Source organism: Chelonia mydas, chromosome 6 (assembly GCF_015237465.2).
Source record: "Chelonia mydas isolate rCheMyd1 chromosome 6, rCheMyd1.pri.v2, whole genome shotgun sequence".
Taxonomy (NCBI): domain Eukaryota; kingdom Metazoa; phylum Chordata; order Testudines; family Cheloniidae; genus Chelonia; species Chelonia mydas.
The window spans coordinates 69332670-69349063 of NC_051246.2; the positions used below are offsets into that span (position 1 = coordinate 69332670).

The window sequence follows — 16394 nt, forward strand, 5'->3', positions numbered from 1 at the left end:
CCGAGGGCTCTGCCAACCACAGAGCCAGGTCCCCTCCGCCCAGGTAGCTCGTACTGGCTGCATAAGCAGTCAAAGGGGGCTGGGAGCTGAGGAGCAGCTGCAACCCTGGGCAGCAGCAGCAGACGGGGGAATGCCACAGCTGCACACTCCATGGCACCAGCAGCCAGAGGAGCACCTGTCCCGCACTGCCTGGCTCTGGTGTCCCTGTGACAACCTGGCCAGAGGCTTGCCTGAGGGAGCTGGGGTAGATGAGGAGGTTAAGGGGCAGAGCTGTCCCTAGACTGCCCCACTCTGGGTAAGGCACTGCAGTTTGAGGGGGCAACACCTTTGTACTCACTCCCCCCAACTCTGCCCATGGGCTCAGGGCTTCAGTCCCTCACTGCTCCCGGCTTCAGACAGGGAGGAAGAGGGGGACCACCAGGGCTCCAGGCTTCAGCCCCACAGGGAAAGGGGGGGCATCGTGGCTCAGGGCACTGTGTTTCAGCTGTTGGGCCCTACAGCCTCCCTGAAAGGGCTCGCGGACCCACGGTGGAGAACCAATGAGTTACGCCATAACTGCAGCAGAGTTTGAGTTTCCTACATACCTTAACCTGATGATGCACTATTTCAGGAATTTTACATGGTTAAATATGCACACTTAAATTTATTGGATAAAAAAGCTTTAGCTGACATGACTTGAACTAATCACAAGAGTAAACTTGCATGCAGGTTTCACAATTAGTCATGACTCAAGTAATTTCTCCCATTTGTGATCCAAAAAACAGATCTTAAAAGCATCAGGATAGATCTTATGACTTTTGTATTCATTAACCATGATCTGCAAAGGTTTACTGAAATAAGAGAACCCATATATGTTAACATTTGTTCAAGTCACCCAAATTAAAAAAAAACAAACTTACAAGTTAATTCCTTGAAGTTTGCATTTTGTACACACCTTTTTATGCTCACAAAATAGAAATATCAAAGACCTCATACACACACTAATCATAGAACAGTAGTCAGAGTTCCTAGAAGTCTGAGTTTTTTCCTCATACCACACTCTGGGTTGTCTTCATTTCAGAAGCAACTCAGATGACTGACACCCAGGTCTGAGCAGCCATACCCAAATTCTGCATCCTGAATTGACTGGACTTCTGGGCTCCTATCCCATGGTTCTTTGTGTCGCAATAACCTGAGCCACTCTGATTCTTTCCCAGTTAATTGTGGGAGAACTTGTCTGTCCTTTTGGGCACATACGGGAATTGTGGAAAGGCACCAAAGGACTATCAGCACTCAAATGATTTAACCTACATCCTTGCTAAAAATTCAGTGGGCAAGTTACCAACCCAAGTGAAAGGAGCACCTAACCTTTAACCAATGCCCCACGATGGGCCAGATAGCTCAGACTGAAAGCACTACTAAACTCAGGTGAGAGGATTTTGTGCATGGACAGGAGAGAGGTTAGGGGCAACACTCAAATAAGAGCCTGAGTTAACTCTGTTGACTAAGACTTAAATATTGCTACCTCTCAGTACAGGCTAAGTAAGCAGTGACAGTCACTCAGGTTTCTCTAGGAATTTGGGGTTCTGAACCACTGTTTAAAGTTAAGAATAATAAAGACAAGGGTTTTGACAGTGCATTTTCATGGGTGATGAGTCAAGCTGAAAACATGAATAAATTTAAAAAGCTTTGCAGGTTACCTTTAATGAGTATAAGGCATTGTCAGGACTACTGAAAAACTGAACAAGATATAGGAAACTCCCAACAATTCAAAAGATCCTTCTAAGTTTAAGTTTTCATTTTAAAGAGTCTCTACGCTTTTACCATTTCAAACTTTCCATTACAAACTTGGACACATCTCCATCTTGCAAACATTTTCCAGTCCAGCAGCAAAGGTGTGACCCTTTACCACAGTCTGACTCACCTAAGAGGTGCTGCAACCTAAACCAGAATTTCAAATTAATGTTTTTAAGTGAAACTTAGAAAAATGAAACTGGCCTCAGTGTATTTTTTAAAATCAATTGCTTTCATACTCACTACATTCTTCGCTACCTCAGATGGGAATTTTACCTATCCATTCATTCTTTGAAGTGGGACAAAGATGTCTTAAGAAAACTGAGATCTATCCACTACCACATTATCCTGTGAATTTGTCCTTTGCTTAAATTGCTGCTCAAAAAGTTACAGCACCTGCACCTTCCCCCAGACACCTGGCAGATATATCTTTGTAATTCTCAAACTTTAGAACCACATCTGTAAAACTAAGCCTAGGTCTAAAGGTGGGTTTTCTGTTTCACTGTCCAAGCTAGCTTGCACTGGTACAAATCCAGGTACCTACTTTTGTGCCCAAGTATACGCTATTTTACACATTAAACACCTTGCTGACTTAAGTAACTGAGTTATTATATAGTAATGTAGAATTAACTGGACAAATTCAAGATGACAGTCCTGGTTTTGGTTCCTATCTATAGCAAAAATAAACATGCTGGGGAAACATAGCTAGCGTCCTACCAAATTCACAGTCCATTTTGATCATTTTCACAGCCAGAGGGTTTTTTAATTGGTCAATTTCACATTTTCATATGTTTACATCTGAAATGTCATGGTGTTGTAACTGTGGGGAGGCTTGTAAAGCTGATATGGCGGGGGGTGTCGTGGGATTGCCATGCTCACTTCTGTGCTGCCTTCAGAAAGCAGCAGCTGTGGAGCTTCCTGCAGCCAGGGGAGATTCCCGGAGGTGGAGGTGGGTCTGATCTCCCCTGTGCTGTGGGGAGCCTTCAGCTGCTGGGAGTCATGGAGCTTCCTGTAGCCAGGGGAGGTACACTGAGGTGGGTCTGATCTTCCCCCAAGAACGGCCTCCAGAGGAAGAGGAAGTCCCATCCCTCCCCAGCCCTTCAATAGCTAGATTTCACGGGGAGGTCGGATTTCACAGTCCATGGTGTGTTTTTCTTGGCCATGAGTTTGGTATGGCCCTAAACATAACATAGTAGGGCCGCAACACTTGAGACTAATTCTGTTTTGCTTGGATCAAATCATGTTACAGCCTGGGAGTTTATCAAAGTATAAATTTCTAAATATTTAGCTTTAAAATACTTCAACTATGATAGTTTTCCTATAACTGGTACACTGTGTATGCAGACGGAAACACTGGATTATTTAAGGGGCTCGCTAGACTATGAAGAGGGATCAAAACTGTTAGAGAGAGAGAGACAGAGACAGAGACAGACACACACACCCCTACCCCACCATTTACAGCCGCCATCATCTTTAATGTATTGTAAGGATGGCCAAAAAACATGCAAAGTTCTGACACATCTACAATCTTAGCTGTGGAGAAGGGAGAAAGCTATTTCCCTGTTAGATGGGAAAAATCAATAGCAGATACATTATTGTAAAATAAGTGTGCCTGCATTGTCTGATATCAGCAAGTAAAAATGAAAAAATAAGAACTTTGAGCTATGAGTCTTCACGCTAACACTTCTAAAAGATTTCTGACCATTGCTAATACAAGGTCAGTTTCACTCACGCTAATATCAGTGGGAGCACTAGCACTGAAAAAAAATTCTGCTAGCTTTTTAAACACAGTCAGTAGGGTTAGAGGAGAGTGATTAGAATGCCAGAAGCCTGTCAACTAGTACTTCTACCATTGCTACCACTGGTAGAGCTGAACCTGGGATAACTATGGTGGGAAATGAGAAATTTTTGGCAAAATATCACCACCTTAATCAAACCAAGTCTACCTCCCTCATTATGAATATAATTAAATACAAACCCGTTAGAATTTCTAGATCAGCTGCAGTCACAGCAAAAAAAAAATGTGGAAACAATTAAAAGCGTGAAGCTACACGTTTCAAATGTTGCTTTTTGTGCAATTCTGACTTTCCCAATATGCAGCTAGAGTAATGAACTATGAACTATCTGGGTTAGAAAATATAATGCAAAAATACAAAGGATAAACAACTAAAATATGATTATAAACTTTGTGTGTGTAAATAGGCAAAGCAGCAAATGCAATTAACACAAACATCTTGAAGTTTTAAAAACTATGATTCAACCTGAAAAATGTTTGCTTCATACAACAGCAGAAATTTATCAGAGTACAGATTGAAATTAAATGCTTCCTTCGCACCTAACACACATGGTGCACACTCTGTAGTGTGCAATTGATGTATCATACTTCTGCTTCAAGTGCTAAAATTGATTAGCACCTCAAGACAGCCATTGCCAATTGCTCCACTAAAAGAGAAGTTAGCTCTGAAACTTCCAAGGCTTAATCAAAACCAAGTAGGCTCGTTTTTGCCTTATGTATCCATGCCAGAGCTGTCTACAACAAACAACTGCTACGCATTTCAGAAACTCTGTTCTCTACTGGCAGGTCTTATTGGCAAGTAACCACCATGATATAGTCTACATCCCATTTGCTACTAAGATAAGAGTTATTTGATAACATGATGCCCATGCACTACAAAAAAGGGCTATTACATCAAGGTGTTTACCTGTTGCTAAAGGCCAAGAGATAACTTGGGAGAATCTTACAAGATTTGCTGCAGTCATTTGTTATGCTTACAAAGCAGTTATTTTTCCATCTTTTGTCTAATGAATTAGAGGTCTCAGAGTTAAGCATTAGTTTGATTAGCTGTGGCTTTTCCAACAACAGCTTCAAGACAGAAAGGAATGGAGAAGGACTCGAACAGCTGACCCTGCATAGATGGGACTAAGATTAGAAGAAGAATTAGAGTTTATTAATTTCTAACAGTCAAATGGATGCAGCAATCTGAGCCATTTTATGAACTGACTGCAACACGACAAAGTGTGTTGTACCCATATACCCTTGGGCACATTTGAGTTGCAATTGCTGGCTGCTAGCCTTCTCTAAGCAGGGCTCTGACTCAGCTGCTGTATCCATAAAGATTGATTTAAAGTTGGGGTGGGGGAAGGTTTTAAGATTAAAATTAAGATTATGATAGTACCTTGAGGCTCCAGTTGAGATCAGCACCCATTGTGCTAAATACTGTACAAACACAAAAGAAGAGGCAGTCTGCCATTAAGAACTTACTTTTGCCTTATATCTGAGTAGAAAAGAGACAGACAATGGAAGAAAGGATTATCCCTATTTTGCAGATTGAAGTTACTTTCTCCTAGGGCTTGTCTACACTTGAAATGCTACATTGTAGCGCTTCAGTGTAGATATTGACTACACAGACGGGAGGAGTTCTTCCATCAGCATAGGAAATCCATCTTCCTCAGAGGCGATGAGTAGGTCGACAGAGTAATTCTTCTTTGATATCTAGTTTTGATGCACTCCAAAAAACTGTGCAGAGCAAATATTTAGATACATGAAACTTCAAACACAAAAACATGACATTTCAGTGATCATGCCAGGCAGGGTGAATAGGTCAGGCAGTTATTTTAAAGCAAGGCTTATCAAACTTATTCACGTTATGGCCAACATCTCATATGCAAACCCATGGACCTCCTCTGTTCAGTCTCGTGTGTGTCCAGCAACTGCTTACATGGCAAAATGGTATTAAGGAAGAATTTATTAATTTTTAGCTGTCAGTGCAAATTTATGAGCGTGAGGAAAAGCCATCCATGACACCCTGGCACCCCAATATTTACCACTGTCATGTAATTAGTATGCCTTGTGAAGTGTAATTCTAAAAGCCCTGATCTGCCAGATAGTAATATCTAATTGGATTGTATGTGTTATTGTCGTACGTGAAGTTATGAAGTTTGGCTATGTATGTGTTACTGAAACATGCTGCGAGGCTGAAAACACCCACAAGCAGCCTTTCAGGTATAACAGTAAAAAGGCCAAACAATGTTAATGGCTTATTGAGGAAATGCACACAAACACAAGGATTACCCCAGGAACTGTGTACAACAGAAACCTCTCAGAGATAGAACTACACAATGGGAACTATTTGACCCAGGTCACAGCAGAATAGCTTTCCAGCAAGTGGGAAGATATAAAAGGGGGGAAATGAGATCATGGGGGGACCTCACTCTCTCTACAAAGAAACATATCTGGAAACACCTGAGGAATAAAGACTGAACTGGGGGAATTGATGGTCCCCAGACTAAAGGGATTTCTAGCTTGTGTATAAAAAACTGGGAAACCCAAGCTGAAAAGCCAAGGCAGCTTATGCCCTAAGAATCTGCCAGTCTGTTTATCTCTCATGGTGAGAATTTGCTAATTCATATCCTACCTATCTAGTATGTTAAGATGAGTTTGTGGTTTTGTTCATTTACTAGGTAAACTGCTTTGATCTGTTTGCTATCACTTATAATCACTTTAAATCTATCCTTTTGTAGTTAATAAACTTATTTTATGTTTTAATCCAAACCAGTGTGCATTTGATTAAGGTGTCTGGGGAAAATCTCAGCTTGGTTACCACAAGTGTGCATAGTCCTCTTCATATTGAGGGAGAGGTAGACCGGGTGTTAAACCCATATACTGGCCAGAGCAGAATGGTACTGCTCTGAGATCCTAGGCTGGTGGTTAGATAGCCCACATGTGACTGCAGCTGGGTGTGTCCCTACCTGTGTGAATGCCTTTGGAAGTGAAAGCTTGGAGGGCTTTGCAACTTGTCGCATCAGAACAGCGTGAGAAGGAGCCCAGGCTGGTGGGTCAGAGGGCTCAGTGGTATCCCAGTTCCAGGTGGCACACCCAGGGGAACCTATCATTAGAAAGTGGAGCACCACTTTAGAGTTTGAGAATGTCTGTTTTAGATTACGGGGATATGTAAAAAGTGATTACAGTTTGTGTTGTATTACCAATATTAATATAACTTGTAACAGCTGGGTGGAGTTTTAACTGAGTATAGTTTCAGTGAACCATGTCCAATATAGGTCCAGTAGATGTGATTTTAAATTCATCCTGTACTTGCTTTCAGCCATATGGTTCATCCCAAAGTAATAGAAAGAAAATATCCCTGTGCTGTATATCAAAAAAGAATTCTGAATCATTTGCAAGCTACCTTGAGAATCAAAGATTTTTAAAGGTTACCTGCAACAAAATAAACCAGGTTTGTGGGGTTTTGCTTCTGCAGTAATAAAAAGGTTGTTTTTCCCCCTTTTAAACAAATCAAGCATAACCAGTATTTTCTTCTTGCCTGAGAAAATACTGGATGACTCAAAAATGAGCAATAAGCAGGGCTGTTAATCGAATGGGCAAGACTGTTGAATCCTTAATGTTTACCACCAACTTAATTTAAAAAGTTTTGAACAGTCCAGAGAAAAATAAGTTCCCCTTACAATAAATTCTGGTTTCACTTCTTTGGTAGCTGTGTTGCCATAATCTTTCTAGTTTCTTCCAAAATGTTCTAGGATAGGTAAGATATGCATTTCTAATACTGGAAAAGCAGAAAGTTTGAAGAGGAAAAACTTTCCAGATCTCCTTTATGTACAATAAAGCAAAAAAAGGCAAAAACCCCGCTTTGTTTATTCCTTTGCAGAATGCCTTTAAACAGTGTGGAGGTGGGAAAAGGCAAACAATGCCTGCTGTAGGTTTTTCACCACCGACCTATTAGTGGCAGAAGCTCAGGTGCACCCTTATTCACCAGAATCTCCTGACTTCTATGCAACAGCTCTTGGGAAAAAATAGATCCCAGGCAAAGAGTCACTAAGCTAAAGTTAAGACTAGAAGCTCAGCCACATTATTCAAGACTTTGGAAGTGGCAAAATTGAATTTATAATGGAGTGAGTGTGCTGGTCTACACTGGTAACTTACATTGGCATAGCTACTTCGCTCAGGGTTTGAAAAATCCACATCCTGAGAGATGCAACTACGGCAACCTAACCCCCATGTAGGTAGTGCTAGGCCAACGGAAGAAATCTTCCATCGACCTGCAGGAACTTTAGTAAGGGTCCCAAGACCCTACCCCTCCTGTCAGCATAGGTAGGGTCTACACTTAAACCACTATAGGTGTGCCGCAGTAGCAGTTTAAATGTAGACATATCCTGAGACCCAACTGTAACCAAGGAGGACTCTCAAGATAAAGAGTGAGCAACTCTACTGAGTTGAGAAAGAAAAGAGGTTCTAGAGTTTAGAAAATATGGAGAATCAAACCCTTGTAAAAAGGAGTTACGGCCATTTGTTTACTAGAGGGTGAGGAAGCAAAACCAGTTGCTTTTACAGATGAACAGACAGTTGCATTTTAGACCTAGAAAGGGATGTTTCGCCAATCCTTTACAAAAGAATGTTTCTAAGCTCATCATTATAAAGGGGACTCAACAACCATGACTCAGTTTTAATTTTATCAGATCTCAGGCTCTCTACACTTAACCCACTATAGCAGCACAACTGCACTGCTGTAGCACTTCAATGTAGCTACTCACTACAGTGACAAGAGGGGTTCTCCCATTGGCATAGGTAATTTACTTCTCTAAGAGGCAGCACCTAAATTGACGGAATAATTCTGTTGATCCAGCAGTTAGTCAGTTTAACTATCTCACTCAGGTGTGTGGATTTTTCAACCCTGAGCAATGTAGCTGAGTCAATCTAACTTTTTAATGTTGACCTGACCTCAGATATTCAAGACAGACCCTTCCCCTACCATTTGTCTTTTAGACTATAAGATCCTTGGGACAGGGGCCATGCTTTTTATGCTTGAAAAAGAACTAGAACATGGGAGGCACTGCTGAAAACAAGAATGATTAGTTTACTGTAAGCAAGAGTATTCTCTCTGCCCCACCCCCAATAGATACTAGCCCTTGTGCCCAGGGCCACAGGCAAAGCTTCTGCTATTCACAGAAAATTTAAAGAGGCTAGCACGGGTGAAGAAACACTGCTGTATTTGAAACTTCAGATGCAAGATTAAGAAAGGTTCTCTATTTTGAAAGTCCTTGGCAAATAGGTGTCACAGGGAGTCAGTCAACTGCCAACAAAATGAAAAGGAGTACCTGTGGCACCTTAGAGACACATTTATCTGAGCATGAGTTAGTCTCTAAGGTGCCACAAGTACTCCTTTCCTTTTTGCAGATACAGACTAACACGGCTACTACTCTGAAACCTGCCAGCAAAATGTTAGTTTTGTTCTACCATAAGAAATAAGTATGACACACAGAAGAGCACACATCTGTTTCCTCTTAAGTAATTTTGCAATATTACACCTCATAGCATGTTCTGTACTTTGTTGCACTGTAGTTGAGGAGGAATTTAGGGCCAATACATTTGGCATTTCAGAACATGTACTATACTAGAGAGACTGTTTCCAGGTCTCTATCCAGCTTTCTTCCCTACAGCTGGAAGAGACCTTCGTTTTTCATGAGAGAACAATAAGGGTCATATTCGTCTGGCCTTTTTTTTAGTAACTATTGTTAACTGTAACTAAGGTTGCAAGTCTTTCATGGAGGTCACAGAAGTCATGGATTCCATGAGTTTCCAGGACCTCCATGATTTATGCAGTGGCCAGTGCAGCTGACCCCAGGGCTGCAGGAGTAGGTGAGGTGGCTGCAGGAACAGCCGCACCGGCTGCTGCTCAGACAGTCCCATGCAGCTGTTCCTGGGCACTGCCCTGGAGCAGTGGTCTGGGAGCAGCAGCAGCAGCGCCCCGGCCCACCACCCCACACCCAGAGCAGCAGCAGCAGCGCCCCGGCCCACCACCCCACACCCAGAGCAGCAGCAGCAACAACGGAACCCCAGGCCGCACCCCACCCTGGCAGTGGCGGAACCCCGAGCCGTGCCCCCCCACAGAGACATGGATTAACTACATTGACAAAAAGAACCCTTCTATCAAAGTAGTAAGTGTCTATTATATAGCACTAGAATGACATAGCTGCAGCCCTACAGTTGTGCCTTTGTAATGCAGACATACCCTCAGCACTTCAGCATAGACACTATCTATGCCAATTGAAGGCGTTTTCCTGTCAGCATAGGTAATTCAACTCCCTGAGAAGCAGTAGCTAAGGCAATAGAATAATTTTTCCATCAACCTAGCACTGTATACACCAGGGGCTAGGTCAGGATAGCTACCTCTCTCAGGGGTTTAGATTTTTCATCCCCTTGAGACACACAGCTATGACAATGTAAATTCCCAGTGTAAACCAGCTCTTAGTTCACAGCAAGATGGGGTGTAACTCTACCCCCACACTAGCCTCCCACACACTAAGGGCTGGTCTGCACTGGGAACTTACAAAAATTCACACCCCTGAGAAATATAGCTATTCTGACCTAACCCAAAATGTGGACAGAGCTAGATCAACAGAAGAATTTTTCTGTCGACCAAGCTATCCCCTTTCAGGGGGAGGTGGATTACCTACACTGACAGGAGAATGCCTCCTGTCAGTGTGTGTCCAGTAATGTCTACACTGAAGAGCTGCCTAAGGGTATGTCTACATTACAAAGGCACAAATATGGTGCTGCAGCTGTGCTGCTGTTGCAGTTTAAGTGTAGACACACCCTAAGTGCCACATGGACCAGGCTGCTGCACACTAAAAGTTCTGTACTGCACTTTGATCTACTCCCGATTAAAGTCCTCTAGCGACCTTTTAGCGGGTATCAATAGGGTCCATGTTGACACTTAGTGTGCGGCAAGTTAGTGTGGGATAGAGTTACAGCCCAGCTCACTGCAAATTAAGTGTTTGTGTAGACAAGCCTTTAATCTTCATGTCATGGTAGCGCATGACTTTCTAGACAATCATGAAAACCCACATGCCTGAAATTGGGCTCCTATATCCAAAGTTTTTGTTTTGTTTTTTTAGAAAGACTGTCATGCAATGTTTATGGGTACTGTAGGTGCCTGGGATGGGAACCAACAGCACAGCTCCCAACCACCAGAATATCTATAGGAGCCAAGGAAAGCGTTTAACCCTCTAAGGGTATGCGTACACTACAATAGCACAGTTATGGCACTGCAGCTGTCGTATAGATGCTTCTTACGTCCACAGAAGAGGTTTTCTGTTGATGTAGGAAATCCCCCTCTCCAAGAGGCAGTAGCTCAGTCAACAGAAGAATTCTTCTGTAGATCTAGCTGCATCTACAACAGGGGTTAGGTTGACCCAAATACGTAGCACAGGGCACAAAATTTTTCACAGCTCTGCATAATGTAGCTAGGTCCAGGGTGGATAAAAATCAAATTTTTTTAAATAAAATGCTTTGAGGAAAAAAACCTAAGATATATTATAGCTCAAAGATATCCCAATGGAATATCAATTATACTTTCTAATTCTATAATATGAGAATATATTCATGTAATGTTTAAGAAAAGTTTTGTAAATGAGTTCCAATAGTTCATGGACTAGGGACCCAATCTTATGGGGTTCCAGGGGCTTCTGTATAGATTTAGGTTAATCTTTCTAGCTACCCAATGGGACTCAGTGCTCCGTCTAGAAGATATCAGAGATGCTTAATTTTGCAGTTCTCAAACTGGGATTTGTGTCTCCAGAGATAATATGCTTGTTAACAGCAACAATGTTTTTAAATAAATCAATAACTAATATATAGAGGTGAGAAATAACGGACCTCAACCCTATTGTCCCTCTGCAAATTTGCGTACACAGAGTCAATCCCTTACCTCTCTAAAAGTGCAAAGTTTCAAAAAAAGTTCAATGAATAGAAGATTGTTGGAGCCGGAATAGATCTGGACAAAGAGAAGTCTGGTGATAAATGTGAGAAGGGAGGGGAAGGCAGTAGAAACAAAAGTGAAACTGTTTGAGCAGCACATTCCAGAAGTCTTGAGACCCCAGCCCCCGTGTAGATGAGGGCTAAGAGTACAGAAGCAATAGCAAGTCTTCACTCCCAGCTTTGTTTAGAAGGAATTAAGAACTGGCACAAGGTACTTAGGGAAATGGTAAGAGAAAATTACTCTTGGGTACAAGGAGCATCTATGGGATTTCAAGGGGCATGGCGGAAGATTATCTTTATTCCCTGGGGGCTTTGGGAAGAGAGAATTATTCATACAAACCTGTCCTGCTAACAAAGGAAATCTAACGAGCGTCACACTCACCAGGAGCACATGAGGGGAGGAATATGCTCCAAAACAACGCCCGTTACTAGTGCTCAAACCCATGCATGTCCCATTAGGCATCTTTGATATTACAAATGGGGGGGGAGGGGGGGGAGGAAGGAGTCTCACCAAAGGACACTTAATTACCCACATTTTTAGTTTTATCATTTTCAAAAGTGAAGTTGCCATGTGTAGTATCAGTGATTTGATTTCCCTGTGCATCCCATGCTAAAACATGGTAGCTCTTTGTCCTCTAATGCAGGAGTTCTAGAGTAGCAGAAAACAGGGACAAGAAAAGCAAAGCAACTTTAGCTAGGGGCTTGTGGGTGTCCTCAAACAGGTACACATTACTCCAGAGCTCCTCTACTGTAACACCAGGCTGACTGAAGTATGTTTTCATTCTTGCATCATTGTGCATTTGGCAGCATGAGGTACCCAAGATTGCTTAAATCCAAAGAGTCTAAGGAAGCTAATCTGTCATGCAAGACAGCTTGTTTGCAGCCAAAAAACCTGAACCAGAATTGCTGAATGCGTCAGTCAGAAAGGGGTACTGATGGAAAGAGTTTCTCACTGAAACTATTTTCAAAGATCCTCTGAGAGGATACTCTGGTATTCGGTTAGAGCTTTCGCTCACATTCTCACCCTGACAGCTGAGAAACTGACCAAGCTCGTAAAAAACTGAAAAGTCCTGTTCCTCTCGTAGATGCGGGACAATATCAGCAACTGTCATTCTGAATGTATTATTTCAATACTGTCAAATATCATTTCCTGAGGTTTCTGAAGCTCCAAATTCAAGAAAGCTTTGGTAAAAAATTTTTCAAAAGGAGCATACAACCATGTACTTCTGGATCTTGCAACTTTTGGGACAGTTCCAGTGAAACTGTGTTCAAAACCTCAATGAGTTCTTCCTGGAGCTCAAACAGCCTGTGTACACCATCATTAAAATTAAGCCAGCAGACTGGATAATTATAATTCAGCAGCACCCTGTGTCTCGCAGCCAGTTTTGTATCTCCCTTTATTGACTGCTGGCTTTGACAGCATTGATGCACTTTTTCACTACGGATCCAACCTCAATCATACTTTTCACTGAAGCCTTGATGGCAAGTACTTCTTGGTGGGTAAAACAGTATAACAAAAAAAGTTTGCGCTTTCTTGGAAGCGGTTCAGCACCCCTACTCATGTACCTTGCAAAACCACTTCCCCAGCAGCTGTCAAGCTGCACAGATTGTAAAAGTGAATGGGGGCACTCCTCCATTCTCGCCTAAAAATGCGTTTGCTAGTTGGCCTGTCATGGAGGCTCAACTGACATAAAACACCTTCAGAAAAACAATGGCAATCACAGTCAAAAAAGAGCGCATACGATTATCTTGGGATTCCTTGTGACATCAAGGCTTTCATCCAAGCAAAGGCTGTAGTAAGGGCTCTCAGACTTTTTCAGCTATTTCATTTTGAAGAAAATTCACCAGATCTCGTGTTCCCTCTGCAATGTGTCGTTGCTCAGTGGTATCTCTCTACAAGCATATTTTCTGGTTGTATGGCCAGAACAATTTTCTTCACAAATTCTTCATCGCTGAATGGTTTCCTTGCTTTTCCCAAAAGTAGTGCAACTTTAAAAGTAGCCACTTGTATCTGATCCACTTTATTCAAAAACCTGAGCCATCATGGTCTTCCAAACTCTGTTTTTGCATCATTTAACAGCTTGTGCCTCTGAAACTCACCGTAGTAATTCTGTTCAACTTCCCCTGCATGAATGCTATAATGATATTGCATTGTGTAAATTCTAATTTCATGAATTTCTCTTACAAACAGTGCACATTACAACTTGGAAACTAAATCAGATGGCTTCAGAACCACAAGAAACTGCATTTCCCACTGGTCCTAAAATGTTTTTCTTCTTTCCATGTTCTGCTCTCTTAGCAGCAGATGGCTCCTCTGGGACAGTCTCTATCACATTCAGGGTCATTTTCTGGTACTGATTTTTTTGGGAAAACTTTCTTATATCCATTCATGTTTTTAACTCTTTCACCTTCTGCCACAAACAATCTCAACCTACCCAAACACCATGCAGTGATCTTGCCAACGATGATGTTGGCCAGTAGTTGCCTACAGAGCTACAGTAGTACGAGATGTAAACAGTAATTAGCTAACGTATACACTTTGTGACTTGAAAGAAAACCAAGCCTATGTAGTTCACCTCTGCCTGCACCGTACCATAATACTTAGAAGGGAATGAGTGCACATTATGATTTATGGCATTTACAAGGCAACTTTAAAACTTAATGTCTCAGTGATTTTTGGGGCACTTTGGCAGCTGTGGTGGCCACACAAAAAAATCTGCTGGTGGCCACATTTGAGAAATGCTGCTCTAGTGGCTAGACCATATTAGAGCTTTGCCAGTCTTTACCACCTTTGAACCAATAGGCCTGGTCCTTTCAGTTCAAGTAATAGAAGATCATACAGGCATGGTCACACCTGCGTGATCATTAGTCTTCATAATAATTTTCTCTGACAGAGAAAGTGAAAATTGATCCAGCTCTGTAGAATAGGCTGGGTAGCCCACTTTTGTTCAAACAGGGAAACTAAAGTACTGTCTTCTCTACCAAGGACTTCGAAGGCTAAAGCACCTCCTCCCCCCAATTCCCAAATTCTGATTAACTTATGTACATCCTTTTCTCCAAAAGGATATTTTTTTCTTGTAGAATTAGACAACTTGAACCTGTCCCCACGACAGACTGGTATCTGTATTCGCTACAGACAAGTCATGTTCCAGAGATCTCTTTAAAAGGTGATTACATCAGCTGCCATGACAGAAGAAAAGAGGCTTCAGGTGCATATTGTCCAGAAGTGAAAAAAAACTAGAAAATTCCAGACTGTTAAAAAGTTACAAGCATGGCCTTTAGATAGGATATTGGAAGACCCCTGTAAATGTAGTGACCCTTTTGGACGGTGCTGTTTTTCTGGGAGAGGTCCTAAAAAGATATTCAGAGCTTTGCCATTCTCCTAAACCAAATGGCTTTGACCATTTTGACTCAGTCTAAGAAGCCATGTAGTAACTAGGGATGTAAAATGTTAAACGGTAAGCATTAGTCTCACTGTGTAACCCGCCTTAACCATTAACCCCTGGCCAGCCGGCGCAGCCCCAGCTGTGCTAGCCGGCCTTTTAATTGGTTAACTGTTTAAACAAAAGATTTTGTAATTGTTTAAATGGTTAACTTTTTAAACAACATTTACATACCTAGCAGTAACCAGGATTCTATATTCCTTTCCACAGAGCTAAGACAAAGATAACAATAACCAGGTCAAATGGCGTAGATCTAGAACCCATGAAATACTCAACACATTTAATGAGGCTAAGCAAAGATGGAACTGGGCTACATCTAACAAGTTACAGACCAAGAGTTTCCTACCTCTTCCGTGGACTTGAGTGGCCCAGACAGGTTTGTAAACTGCAGGAGGTGCAAAGCACAGGTACAAGTTTCTGAGATTGTCTCACCTGATGGTTCAAATTCCTGTGGGTAGGAGACACAAACAGACCCAAATAGCTCTCTGCAATTTAGAAACTCCCTCTCTTTCCCCCACCTCTTGGTTTATCTTCCTTCCATCACATGTAAAGTAACATTCTCATCTCTTTCAGAGACACAGAAATTACACTTTTGTAATTTAATCCATAGCGAGACCAACCAGGAGACAAAAAATGGTCTTATGGTTAAGGTAAGCATTCAAGAGATCAAGGTTCAGTTGAAGACTGTGTAACCTTAGCCATGTCTCTTAACCTCTGTGCACACATCTTAACCATCTGTAAGACAGATTATTCTCAGTTCACACGGATTTTGGGTGGCTACATTGGTTAGTATTTGTGAGGCATTCAGATATTATAGTGATGGGATACATCAGACACACTGAGGGTCTAGGAAGAAAGTGGGTAGGACTGAGTTCTACAGCACCAAAAAGAGTTTTGATAGATCAGCATTTTCATTTATCATTTACATGGAACAGACTCAGTTTGATTTATCTGAACCAATCACAAAAATACTGCTTTCTTTGAAATCATATTTATTGCAGTCTCTTACTTTTAAAAAACATGGCATTTTAAACAAACTAAAGGCAGATATAAGCTAAGCTAAATTTTTCAGCATGGGCTAAGTACACTAGTGTAGACAAGCCATTAGTGTCTTGTCTGTCGGGATCCTGATTACTTTGAAAACCTTTTCTCTTCATGTAAGTGTCATGTCCACAGAAGCAAGATTCAGTTATCCACAGAGTAGTGGAATACAAGCAGTATTTTAATATAATGTGTTTTAATTTAATTTTCTGCTTCTGACAGTGTGCTGTCATGTGAGGGCACTGTTATGAAGTTCAATCTTGTCCATGTCAATAACTTTATCTAAAAATAGTTTTCAAACAGCAGGTGTCATTTCTGAGAATCAGACTTTGCATTTTTAAGTTAAAAATTTCTGTAACATTATA

General features: G+C 41.6%; 1 protein-coding gene and 1 long non-coding RNA gene across 24 annotated transcripts in view; one reads left to right on the plus strand and one right to left on the minus strand.

The window, feature by feature from the left end:
• NUMB (NUMB endocytic adaptor protein) overlaps positions 1–16394 on the minus strand; it is a 159438-nt gene that overhangs the window by 134987 nt on the left and 8057 nt on the right. For 11 of the 23 annotated variants that reach the window (XM_037900352.2, XM_037900355.2, XM_037900354.2 and 8 more), the window contains exon 2: positions 15335–15436. The exons of 10 other annotated variants lie outside the window; for them this stretch is intronic. The gene's annotated coding sequence lies outside the window, so the exon portion shown is untranslated. Of the gene's footprint in view, positions 1–6522; positions 6660–15334; positions 15437–16394 lie in introns of those variants that run through there. 2 more of the 23 variants (XM_043547977.1, XM_037900347.2) reach the window with 2 other exon arrangements.
• On the plus strand, positions 62–8334 carry LOC122466116. Its single transcript, XR_006291385.1, has 3 exons — positions 62–206; positions 5466–5469; positions 8325–8334. It is a non-coding gene; the product is annotated as an uncharacterized LOC122466116 (long non-coding RNA).